The 13,951-nt window shown below is 39.4% G+C and overlaps 1 pseudogene; it reads right to left on the reverse strand.

Moving 5' to 3' along the window:
- The window catches only part of LOC143438350 (lipoxygenase homology domain-containing protein 1-like), a 149,312-nt pseudogene that overhangs the window by 67,195 nt on the left and 68,166 nt on the right, over positions 1-13,951 (reverse strand).

Raw genomic sequence — 13,951 nt, forward strand, 5'->3', positions numbered from 1 at the left:
AGACTTGTGTATCACTTCACTACTATCCATTTTATTACAAAAAGTATACCCAGAATGTTTCAGAACAAGGGATAACTGAAAAACATCAGAATGTGTGGAGATAGTTTAGGATATTTTACATCAGTTATGCTTAACCAAAACTAATTGTACATTTAACTTTCTTTCTTGAAGTAGACACCACTGGGCACTAAGGCTAACCAAGCATGGATGGTCAAATAGACTTGAGAGGACAGGAAAGGATCTTAATAGTTATTATAGATAATCAGTGGATAATCCACTGATTATGTACAATAATCAGGAGTTGTCCAGAAGAAACTAAAAAGTTAGCAGTTGATTTTCTTGAGATGGTTCTCCCATGTACTGTTAAAGTTACTGACATATTAGTTTCTCTAGGCAAGGCTAAGAAGATTACATTTTAGGAAATATTGTTGCTATTATACACTTTTCCTGCTATTATTACATATATTTAACAATCACTAGGTATCAGCCCACCCTTTTGAGCAGATCTCTGCAGAACAACAAAGATGTACTTCCTTGTAGCAATGCTATATAGACAAAGAGATGATTTCCTAATTATTAATGATAATTCTATAAGAATTCCTAAAATTACATTAGTAATTATTAAGCTCTTTTATAATCGACGTGCTATTAAATCCTTTCTGCTACTCAAAACTACATTGAGAACTCTGCCAGTCTTCAAGAATCACAAATTAATTGCTTCTGAGTTAGCAAGCGGTCATCTACTACTCAGAGCATATTCCAAGAGGTTGAAAAGCAATTAACCAAAAGTCAAAAAAAAGTGGGGGAAACTAAGGATTTACTATAGGTGCAGGAACAGAAGATAAAATGTTGACTGGGTTTATCTATACAAAACTTCACTAATACCTTAGGCAAAAAAAACTATGGTTTTTATCTCTCCATGAATGTATAGAACTAGTGACAGATAATGAATGTTTAGCCAGATAATTGCTCCTAATATTTATGCATGTAAACATTCTTTCTTATATACTTCTCTTTTTTATATTTTTTATTGGATATTTTATTTACATTTCAGATGCCATCCCCTTTCACCATTTCCCCTCCCTAGAAAAACATATCCCATGCCCCCTTTTCCTTTTTGCTTTTATACAATTTTTTAAAAATTGTATTTGTATTTAAAATTTGGTATTGCTCAATCAGAAGTGTAACCCAATACCCAACCTAGATATATCAACTATCTTTGACTGGTGGAGACACGTGGACATCTGCCTCCATGTCCCTCCTCTTTCTCTCTCTTTCTCTCTCTCTCATCACCTAGCTTCTCCTCTCCTTCTTCTTCTTCTCCTCTCCTTACTCCTTCTCTTCCTCTCGGTACTCCTTCCCCCTTAGCTCCTCCTACATTTCACCCTTCCTGTTAAAATAAAACTTTTCTCTCAAAATACAATTAGAGCATAATTATGCCTATTTGTATCAGTGAGGTACAAGATAGTCCTGATACCCAGTCCATCATCTTGTTGACTAACCAGAGCCTCTGTCATCTCTCCTAACTTAACACTTAGTTCTGAACCTGGCTTTTTTCTTGGCTTTAGAATGAATGTCAGCTGAAGACCATCCACTGAAATCTTTTCTCTCAAAGTAAATAGCCAGGATTGGCTATGAGACTATAAGTTTTCAACCCCATCAGAGATCCAGAATGACTGAGTTAACTATAATTGTGGGAAGCACAAAGCATAGCTTCTAAAACTTAGCCAATTTATAGAGACCGCTGAACACCTGGACAGTCCCTATACTACAGAACATTGGAGCATCAAATCTTCAGCCTTCTGGCCCAGAATCATCAGACAGACCTAGTGATGCAGAATTATTAAGGGCTGATTACTCTGTCTAGGCAAATATAATCAGTCGACTATTCTGCAAGTGTGTCCTTTTCTGAACAATAATTTGTCTATAGATGGAAAGGGGCAATTCTTGCCTAGTGGCTGTCTCCCCACAGCTGGAGTAACTCCAAAGATGCTCAGTTTCTTCTTAGAGTCCAAGACAGGAAGCTGTCAGGAGCAAACAGGTCTCTAATCAAAATGAACATTAATATAGAAATGTTTGTAACATCAATTCTGTGGACTTCTGACATTTTGAAAACCAACTATTCATGTAAGGTAACCAGGACTGTTGTCTGTTCACTCCTCTCAGCTATTTCTAAATAAAATATGGAAAACACCCTAACACTAAACTCAAAAATATGAATTTGCTATAGTCCCTTAACTCATAGGTTGACCGTCCCAAATCAGTTAAAAAAGTTAAAAAAGGGCTGGGTCTAGGCATTGTATTCCTAAATGTGTTATACAGGCACAATGCCCATGAGCGTATCAATATTCATCTCATTTTTATATTAATAAGAGGCTTGTACCAATGAAAACCTTAAATTTGAGATCAAAGTAAATTTTGTACCATTTAAGAAATTATAACTTCATCTTGATAATAATTATACAGATTTCTACCAATAGGTTATGGCTATGCAATAAATCCTAGCTAATCCTCCCTGTTCCAACAAAACCACTAATTTTCCCTAGAAAGACAGACCAATATTAATCACCTTAGTCCCCAAGCCCAGGGAATAGGGGCACTGACTCTTCATTAACTTCTTCAAGCTGATTATGGGCATTGAGATACTAGAAGAGGGGTGGGGGGAAGAGTAAATTGATAAGCCTCTGACGCTGTGTCTCCACTGCATCCAGATGGAATTCCAGGACATCAGAGTCTTATATACTTCTTATTCAATTTATAATTTGAATTTATGTTTGAACTTCTAAAGAACTTTTGTAAAAAAAAAAAAAAAAAAAAAAAAAAAAAAAAAAAAACAAGGATGTTTGGAAAACCATGTGATCTATTCTCTTAGAATAGGTACAAAAGATTAGTACAGATTACATTGGCAGGTATAGCATTAGAAACATAGCATTAGGAATCAAGGCATTGGGAGCAAGGGAATTGTTACATCAGAGCAGAAGGAGAGAGCAAGATAAAAGGAAAATGTAGAGAGGAATACTTTAGAAATTATAAGACAACTTAAAAATTTAATAGAGCAATATGCAGAATGCAGAAGGAAAGAGGAAAAAAGAAGAAGCTGCAGAGAGCAGAAGCAGCAGACAGGCTTCTCCTGACCATGAACAGAACAGGTCTTTTCTTAATAGCAAATTAGGTTTAGTCTTAGTAAAAAGAACAAAGCTTTCTTCTTATACACTTAAGTTTAATTCATTTAGCAATAAAAAAGTTAGAAGCCTTTTCTTTCTCTATGTAATAAAGATTGAAGCTCATTTTTCATCTGGAATAAGTGAGTTCTCTCTGCACTGGTGCTTGATATTTTGCTCCATATACATATGTAAGTATGTATGTGTGTGCATAAGTATGCAATTATGAGGTAAGTATGTAGCTGGACACAACTGGTTTGAATGAAGATGTATGAATGTGTATGCATAAATTTGTCTATGAATTTATTTTTTTATATGAATTTATTTTGAGTTTTTTATTTGCTTGTGTAAAAAGGTTTTACTCTTCGAGGCCAGCCTGGTCTACAGAGTGAGTTCCAGGACAGCCAAGGCTATACAGAGAAACCCTGTCTCGAAAAATCAAACAAAAAAAAAAAAAAGGTTTTACTCCTGTGAGCATGACTTTCTTTTCTTGGTTCAATAGTTTACTGCTCAAAATGTACCTCAAGCCTGACAAGGGAGAGGCTTCTGGACAAGAGGGAAAAGGCTGTAACAATTAGTCCTTACTTAATCCCCGACTGCTTTATGATAAGGTGTAAAGACCAGAGATTGAAGTTTCTGGTCTCAGAGGAACTCAGACAGGCAGGTCAGCAACCACAGCAAAGTGACATAGACTTCAGATCTGTAAATACTTTATAAGTAAAAAGCAACCCTAAATATCTCACAAGACAGAGTCTTGCTCCTGCAAATGCTCTTACCCCTCCACTACCTCAAAGAAACCAAGAAAGAAGTGCTGGGGCTGGACCCAGGTAATCCACCAAAACACTAATATTTATACTGAAAAGAGTTATCAATGACTATTAGTAACAGGTAAGTGTTCTAAGAATTTGAAATTCCCCCAAATGAAAATCTTTGCAAGTATGGAAAAAAGTGATTATGTATAATACTTGAGAAGTAAGACTAGTATTATCATTCAAGTTTGTAATTAGTGCTCTGGAGGCTGGGGAGGCTGGAAAATTGCCAAAAGTTTAAGGCCAGCCTGGGCTATATAGTGAGTTTGGGCAAATCCTATTCTACATAATGAAGACTGTGTCTCAAAGATAATAGTTCAAAACAATTTCTAATACTAGTTCATAGCCTTAAAAATGCTAAATAATTGAACAAAGCTCTTGACTTCTGAGCCATAATTTTCTGAGATGATATTTTAAAATTCTCACCATTACACAACTGGATTCTGGATAAAGTACAAAAGAATCCCAAATTTCCATCTCAAGAAAAGAAAAACAAATAGAACAAACAAACAGAAATCATAAATAACAATAGTAACAGTCAGGGTCCATCAGCAGAAAATGAATAATGAGAATCGAACAAACAGTTAGGTTGGAGTTAGGCCTACAACAAATGCCAAAGCTCTGCCCCTGGAAAACTGGAGGCCACAGTCTACACAAGCATTAGAAGTGCAACTGAAATGGTGAAGTAAGCCAAAGGCTGGGCTGTGGACTAGTGGCAGCAAAGCAAACCTAGCCCAACCCAAAGCTAGATTCTCAATTCCAGATTTTTAAGGAAATACTATATGGATGGCTGGGAAGATGGTTCCAGAGATAGGAGCACCTATTGTGTAAGCATGAGGACCTGAGTTCAATCCTCCAGAACCAACTTGAAACTGCCTACCACTGTGGGGAACAGAGACAAGGGGACCAGGACTGCTAGGATTCAATATACATGAATACTCCTAATGAAAATATCCTTACTCTTGGGCCAGGGACAAAGCAAAAAGCCACAGACCTAAAGACCTGGCCTAATAAGTTAGAGAAACAATGCAACAAAACAAATCAGAACGCATGGAAGATGTACATCTGCACATATACTCCATTAATGACCAAGATAAATGCAGCTCCTTTAAGCAACAGTCTCATTGCCTCTTAAAATAAACTAACTTCATTTAACTTCTAAATCTACACTGGACATCTGTGCTACTACAGCTGGTTGGAAAGAAACTCATCCCCTTTGCGTTACTTACCTATGAAAGAGTAAGAAAATTAACTGCCTTGCGGTATTATTACAAAGATCAAATAAAGTGATTTGGCAAAAAACCACTTTTTTATAAAGCATACTAAAAACTATGTTTCCCTCTCAAGTTGCCACAGTATACTGGAGATATATCATGTTAGAAAAACAAAGATACCATTATTAAAATATGAGATCACTGCCATCACAGATTGTTCAAGAAAGATTTTGAAGAAATCTATTTAAATTAGCATTTATATTTGTTTATTGTCTATTGCAAATATGTTAAAATATTTCTTGCATACTTTATTTATTTACATTTCAGATGTTATCCCCTTTTTCCATTTTCCTCCAAATAAACCCTCAGCCTATTCCCCCTCCTGCTTCTATGAGGGTGTGCTCCCACTCACCCACATACCCTCACCTTCCAGACCTCAAATTCCCCCACCAATGGGGCATCCAGCCTTCATGGGACCAAGAACCTCCTCTCCTGCAGACACCTGACAAGGCCATCCTCCACTACATATACAGCTAGTCTCTCCATGTGTGTTCCCAAGCTGGTGGTTTAAACCCTGGGAGTTCTGGTTGGTTGGTACTGTTGCTCTCCCCATGGGGAGGCAAACCCCTTCAACTCCTTCAGTCTTCCATCTAACTCCTCCATTGGGAATCCTGTGATCAGTTCAATGGTTAGCTGCAAGCATCCACCTCTGTCTGTATATGACAGGCTCTGGCAAAACCTCTCAGAAAACAGCTATATCAGGCTCCTGTCAGCATGCACTTCCTGGCATTCACAACAGTGTCTGCATTTGCACATGGGATGGATCCCAAGGTGGTGCAGTCTCTGGACAGCCCCACCTTCAGTCTCTGCTTCACACTTTGTCTCCATATTTGCTTCCATGAGTATTTTGTTACTTCTTCTAAGGACCAAAGCATCCACACTTTAGTCTTCCTTCTTCATGAGCTTCATTTGGTCAGTGAGTAGTATCTTGTATATTGCAAGCTTTTGGGCTAATATCCACTTATCAGTGAGTGCATACAATGTGTGTTCTTTTGTGATCGGTTACCTCACTCAGGATGATATTTTCTAGTTCCATCCATTTGTCTAAGAATTTCACAAATTCATTGTTTTTAACAGCTGAGTAGTAGTCTGTTGTGTAAATGTGCCACATTTTCTGTATCCATTCCTCTGTTGAAGGACATCTGGGTTCTTTCCAGCTTCGGGCTACTATAAATAAGGCTGCTATGAACATAGTGGAGCACATGTCCTTGTTATATGTTGCAGCATCTTTTGAGTATATGCCCAGGAGTGGTACACCTTGGTCCTCAGGTAATGCTTTGTCCAATTTTCTGAGGAACTGCCAGACTGATTTCCAGAGTGGTTGTACTAGCTTGCAATCCCACCAGCAATGGAGGAGTGTTCCTCTTTCTCCACATCCTTGCCAGCATCTGCTATCACCTGAGTTTTTGAGCTTAGCCATTCTGACTAGTGTGAGGTAGAATCTCAAGGTTGTTTTGATTTGCATTTCTCTGATGACTAAGAATGTTGAACATTTCTTTAGGTGCTTTTCAACCATTCAAGTTCCCTCAGTTGAAAATTTTTTGTTAAGCTCTGTACCCCATTTTTAATAGGGTTATATGATTGTCTGGAGAACTCTTAAACTTGATAAACAACTTCAGCAACATGGCTGGATATAAAATTAATTCAAATAAATCAGTAGCCTTCCTCTACTCAAAGGATAAACAAGCTTAGAAAAAAATTAAGGAAATGACACCCTTTACAATAGTCACAAATAATTTAAAATGCCTTGGTGTAAATCTAGCCAAGCAAATGAAAGATCTGTATGGCAAGAACTTCAAGTCTCTGAAGAAAGAAAATCATAGCAACATGGAATTGTAATGAGCATATTGATTCCTGCTCGCTCCATTCAATTTCTAGTCTGAAATAGAAGTTCAATTCTCTTTATCAATAATGGAATTTTATAGAAAATTGTGGATTACATGAACATTCTGACTGTCCTTTCAGAATCCTCCACTCAGGTTTGTTCTGAACAACTGTGATGGTTTGTATGTGCTTTGCCCAGGGAGAGCTACTATTAGAAGGTGTGGCCTTGTTGGAGTGGGTGTGCTAATGTGGATGTCGGTACATTCTAGCTGCCTGGAAGCTCGTGTTCTGCTAGCAGCCTTCAGATGAAGATATAGAACTCTCATTTCTGACTAAACCATGCCTGTCTGGAAGTTGCCATGCTCCTACTTTGACGATAATGAACTGAACCTGTAAGCAAGCCCCAATTAAATGTTGTCCTTTATAAGACTTGCTTTGGTCATCATGTCTGTTTACAGCAGTAAAACCCCAACTAAGACAGAAGTTGGTACCAGGGACTGGGTATTGCTGTGAAAGGCTTAATCATAATTTTGTTTGGAAGAATGTGAATTTTGGAACTTTGGATTTGGAAAGCATTGGAATGCTTTAAGAGGGGTTTACTGAACTATCTTAGAAGGAATATGGAAGATGTTGCTGTGAGTTATTTGAACTGTGATGAACTGTACCAAGAGGTTGCAGTGGAGAAGAATTTTAGTATGTGGCAGAGAGTATTTGTGGTATTTTGGTGAAGAATGAGGCTGCTTTTTGCCCTTTTCTGAAGAGTCTACACATGTCTAAGGTAAAGAGATTTATATTAATTGCATTGACGAAGGAGGTCTCAAAAAAGCCCAGCAGACTTTGTTCTCTGGTTAAGTCTCATGAAGAGTGTTTTGAACAAGCATAGCAAGCTTAGAAAGGAAAAAATATAAAATATATGGTTCAAGTATTAAAGGGACACCAGAAAGTGAAGTGGAACTGAATCCTATGTTTTAGGAGATAACAGATTAAGGGATTTTGGAGCAAGATTCTACCCATCTAAGTTTAGATCCAGGCATGGTGGTACACACCTTTAATCACAGGAGACAAAGCCAAGCAAAGCTCTGAATTCAATGCCAGCTTGGCACATAACAAGTTCTAGGTGAAGAAAAGTTTAAATCTAGGCATTGTGATATATACCTTTAATCCCAGGAGACAGAGCCATGCAGATCTGAGTTCAAGGTCAATCTATGGAGCAAGTTCGAGGACAGGCAAGCTTAGGCAGTGAGAGGGCTAGAAAAACCTGATAATAGAGAAACCTGATAATAGAATAAGGGAGGCCATGTTCTAACCCCAGTAAGCAACAGAACACAGCACCTTCAGACATGTGGCTCTGGCTTTAGAGTCCAGAATAAAAGTGACTACTAAAAAAATTGATGCTCGTTAGCTGAAGCTAAGAAATTAGTGGTGATTAAGAAGAGACCTGTATCACTGAGGTGAAATCTTCTGGGAAGTATTTTCTGAAAGCACAAAGAAGCTGTGTTTCAGAGATAGCCAAGGTTGTACCTCATGCTGCAGCTGTACTTGGTAGTATGTAAGAGTCACCCAGGTGGTACTGGTTTTGAAGGCATGAAGGTTGTGAAGGGGTCATGAAGAGCAGCTGAGGCTTGGCACTGTGACAGGCCACTGAAGGCCATTGTTGAAGGTGCAGCCTCTGTTGCAGTTGACAGCCCAGGACTGAAGGGGTCATGTTAAGGAGTTGAGGCTTGGCACCATGAATAGTGCCATGAGCTATTGGTGAAGCCTAGTTGCAGCAGAAGACCCCAGCATACTGGAGATGGCAGTACCATAGAATGATCACCAAGAACAACTGTGGCAGTGGAGTGGATCAACTTGAGCTTAGAGTGCTATAGAGGGCAGAGCTGGAGAAGGCATGCCAGCCCTTTGGAGGAGCCTAGAAAATCATGTGTGGATTTCAGATATTGGAACAAGAAGCTGTAACATTGAAGTTGCTTTGGAGACCCCAAGATGTTTGAGATGCCAGCATGAGATACCTGCTGAGAAATGCTGCTAACAGGAAGTGGCCAGCCCAGGAGAACTAAGTTTGTTGCAGTCAACACAGATGAAAAGGTAGTTGGAGACATGAAGACCTCCTTGAAATCAGATATAGAGTTTGGAGTTCGCCCAGTTGGTTTCCTACCTTGCTTTGAGGATTTTGTTAAGTGATCAGATGAAACTCAAGAAAGACTTTGGACTTTTAGCATTGTTGAGACTGCTATAGACTGTGAAGACCTTTGAAGTTGGAGTAAATGTACGTTGAATTATGCTATTTTTAGGTATGATCCACATAGACTCATATGTTTGAACAAGCCTATGGAGGCCAGGGAGTGTAATGTGATGGTTTGTATATGTTCGGTCCAGGGAATGTCACTATTAGAAGGTAAGGCCTTGTTGGAGTAGGTGCGTCACTGTGGGTGTGGGCTTTAAGACCCTCATCCTAACTGCCTGGAAGTCAGTTCTTCCACTATCAGCCTTCAGATGAAGAAGTTGAACTCTCAGCTTTGCCTGCATCATGCCTGTCTGGATGGTGCCAAGCTCCTGCTTTGATAATAATGGACTGAACCTCTGATCCTGTCCTTTATAAGACTTGCTTTGGTCATGATGTCTGTTCACAGCAGTAAAACCCTAACTAAGACAACAACACTTGATCCCTTCTCAAACAACATGGCACTTATTCCCCTGCACAAATTGGTACCTACCTTTGCATAAGTATAGAACTACTAAGGTTTTTCTAGAATCAAACAGCAGACTTGGGCCAATTGGCAGAATGATGTCAGCTGAGACAGACTCAGATGCTAAGGGAAGACACTCTTGGGGAAACAAGATTGATGGAGGACGTGTGATGTTTGGAGGGAGTATAAATAGAACTCAACGGACCCTGAGACGGGCTTTCTTGTAGAGCAAGCTGTACAATGCTTCCTGGTCTCACATCTTTGCTATCTTCACTTTGCTGAGAGAGGCACAACAAAAAAAAACCGTCTCCTAGTGTCCATGTTGGCCCTGGTCTCTCCTGTTGACTTACATGGATTCGGCTGAGGCCTGTCTGTCTCTGATAGGTCATGCCACCATTGCTGACTCATGTTTTCTATCCCCACTCTACCAAACTGGGCTGCTGGCATATGCATGAAGTATTTGTGAGTGTATCAAGCTGCCACTGCTGACCTGTTAACTGCAGTGCTGATTTCCTGACAATGCAAATGGGACCTGTTCCAAAGAAGCATTTCTAAACAGGTCCACTTCCCCTGTATCCTTTCTTTTCCACTACCTCTGGTGAGTGGTGGCTAGAAGTGAAGTTAAAACATTTAAGAACCATCATTAAAAATAGACTTTGAAAAAAATTAAAGAAACATCACACCTCCCTGTGAGACATGAAGCAGAAAACTGGGGCCAAAAACCACAACATTCAAGGTCTACTCTATGTGTCCGTTCTGCCCAGCTGGAAATGTAGGAGTGCTTGACTGTTTCTCCCTGTACCACTCGGAGTCTGGGCTTTAGAGAAGCACCAAAATACTGCTCAGGGTCTAAGATGGGGGAGGCAGAAGTTGTCCTTTACTGCCAGCCATCTAGGTCCTGCTAGAGTGCCACACAGAGGAGTCAGGAACAAAGGATAGGGGTCCACAGGCTGGCAACAAGGGCAAGGTGGTATTATTCTACTTGAATGCAGAGGTTTTGACTTCCAGAGTATTGTCTTTCCAGGCATTCTCCTTTATAAATAAAAATTCTCATTTTTTTTATACTTTAAAGACCTCAATGGGTGGGACACAGCCATAAAGTCACCTTTCCTGTTTCCTAGCACAAAATATAATATTTCTCTATTACAGCCACTGTGGGATATAAAACCATGCCAGGAAGCTTGGTAAAGTAAAACACGTCAAGACCAGGAGACTGAGTGGCCACACGCCTGAGGCTTCGGTGACTCCCAGCTCCCTTCAGACTCCTGACTTGGAATATATGTTCCATGCTTCTCATATAAAAGAGATGTGACCACAGGTCACATAGGTTCAAGACAGAGATCTCCATGCTAACGGGGCACCGAGAGGCCCAGAGGGTGTAGCCACTGAGCTTTCCTTCCCAGACATGACTCCCTCCAAAAGGTATTTAATCTCAGGCCCTCCTTGAGAAGTGGGGTGTGGTTTTACGAATCTACTTTCCAGCATGACAATAAATGGTTTGAAACCACAGACTCTCTTTTCATCAGGATCCACCATGGGAAGCCATGGAGAAGGTCTTTGCCTACAGAGCCAAAATTTTGTCTCCCATAGAAGGCCTCTCTGCACTCCTAGCCACAACCACCACCAAGCATGCCACCTTCCAGCCAAGAAAAATCACCATGGGACCAGCTAGAGCTCTCCTTTCCCCTTCCCTGACCCTGGGCTAGAGTGGGCCCCACTCTGTTCTCAGCTCTTTCTTGACTCCCAGTGGTGCATGGATGTCCAAGAGCCTGAGAACCCCATGGCCCTGGGCTTGTCACAAGCATGGGGATCTCAGAGCCAGCTCTGGATTTCCCACACCTCAGACTGTGCTTTCCCACCGTCTAAAGGTGTTTCAGTGCTTCCCTATGACCTAACACACACCCAGGTCTGTGTGAGATAAGCACAGTCAAACTCTTCACATTCTGCCTCCCCAAGTGACCGTGCCCTGTGGCAAAACAGACACAAGACCCACAACCCTACAAACTGCTTTCATTTTGTCTATATCCACCTTGTCCAAGCCTGCCTTGTATGTAACTTTAAAAGTCAGCAGCATCTTTCCTTACCAAAACGTACATTTTACAACGTTTTGTTCCATGTTTTGGTATACTTTTCATTATACACTTGGATAAATGGAGTGAATGAAAACCATACCAAGGTCTGAGTTCTTGGCTATCTTGAAATATCCTAAACAAAACAAATTGTTCCATAAATTCATTTTAATTGAAATGTTTAGGATATGGACAGAATTTAGCCAGACTCTTTGCCATAATGTCCTGTGAATAGCCTTAGTCTAATTTCCACGAGAATTTCTGTTCACTACCTTGAAACTTCATGAGGTTGGCCTTCCATCCTGACCTTTTGTACTTCCCCTAGAATGGCCTATGAACCTCTGATTACAGTATTATATGGCTCCTTCATTCCACAGCTAAAAAGTTTGCTATAGTCTTTCCTCTAACTATGAACAAAATGGTCAGGCTTATCACTCTGATGACCTTGCTCCTTAGTACCAATTTTTGTATTAGCTCCTGCCCTAGTTTGCTTTACTGTTTCTGTGATAAACACAATGGACATATATGACTTGGGGAGAAAAGGGTTTATTTCAGCTTATAACTTCAAGATCATAATCCATCACTGAAGGAAGTAAGTGCAGGAATTCAGGACAGAGTCTTGCAACAGAAACTGTGGAAGAACACTGCTTACTGGCTTGTTATCAGGATCTAGTTCATCTATCTTCTTTTTTTTTTTTTTTTTTTTTTTCTGGTTTTTTGAGAAAGGGTTTCCCTGTGTAGCCCTGGCTGTCCTGGAACTCCCTCTGTAGACCAGGCTGGCCTTGAACTCAGAAATCTGCCTGCCTCTGCCTCCCAAGTGCTGGGATTAAAGGCGTGCGCCACCACTGCCCAGCTTTCATCTATCTTCTTTATACAGCCTAGGTTCAGTCTCCCATGGTTTGTACTATGGTGGGCTTGACCTTCCCACATCAATTACTAATCACGAAAATGCCCTCGCAGACATGTCCTCAGTTCTTTTATCACATTTCTCTACTCCTATGTATGTTTCAGTTTGTGTCAAATTGACAATCTGAAACTAACTATGACAATAATTTTTTGTCTAACAAAATCATCTGACAAAGTAATTTAAAAAAAGAAGAATTTATTTTGGCACAGAACTTGAGATAGTACAATTCACCATGTTGCAGAAGTCATGGGAGAGTTCACAGTAGCAGGAGGATGCAGTTGATATTTCTTGTAAATTAGTGGACCAAGAAGCAGTGAGCATGAACCAGAGACAGGGCTAGACTTTATAACACTCAGTGCCTGCCTCCTAGTGAGCCACTTCCTTCAGCTGGGTCCATATCACCTATAGGTTCCACAACTCCAAAATTCACTTTCAGCTAGAGGCCAAGTCTTCAAATAAATGAGCCTGCAGAAAATGTTTCATATTCAAGTCATAGCAATCATTGACAAAATGCTTCAACATTACAGCCATAATTATGGTCTCCTGTTTAGAACTATTACTCTTCATTATTCATATGTGCTCTCTAATTTTTAAAAGTAACATACACACTTTCTACTTAGAATGCATGCTCAAGACATTATTTAAATATTTGTAATTTGTCAAAGACATATTAAATCCCCTTAAGGTTACAAAAAGTTCCCAGAACATTAGTGAAATTTAGCCTACAGTATACACATCCAAAGTATTTTCTTATAAAATTATAAAAATAAAATATAACCTGAAGTACAATTTCTAACCTCAGTAAATTCAAATGTTAGTCTTAATGAAGACTGTCTTCTGGTAAAAAATTTGATGAATATAATCTTCAGAAATTTAATAATATCAGCATGAACCTTGCCTAGTTGCAAATTATTAAAGAACACATGCATAAGTCTTTAAGATAGAGATTTATTAACCTGTTATGCATATTAATAATTGGAATTTATCCATTTCATCAAGGTGCACATTAAAATATAAGCATATTATTAACATGATTTCAGGTTGATTTGAAGAGGACCTGATAGAAAAAGCTAATCAAAAAGGACTTACATAGAAAATGTTAAGCCAATATAAAAGCACAATTAATAAAAAACAATTACTTCAAAGTGGGTAAGATGACAGAGTAGACGCTTCTTAAGCATATTCTGTAAATGAGACAAGTCAGGGTAAACAAAGCCAGC

Source organism: Arvicanthis niloticus, chromosome 25, assembly GCF_011762505.2.
Source record: "Arvicanthis niloticus isolate mArvNil1 chromosome 25, mArvNil1.pat.X, whole genome shotgun sequence".
NCBI lineage: Eukaryota > Metazoa > Chordata > Mammalia > Rodentia > Muridae > Arvicanthis > Arvicanthis niloticus.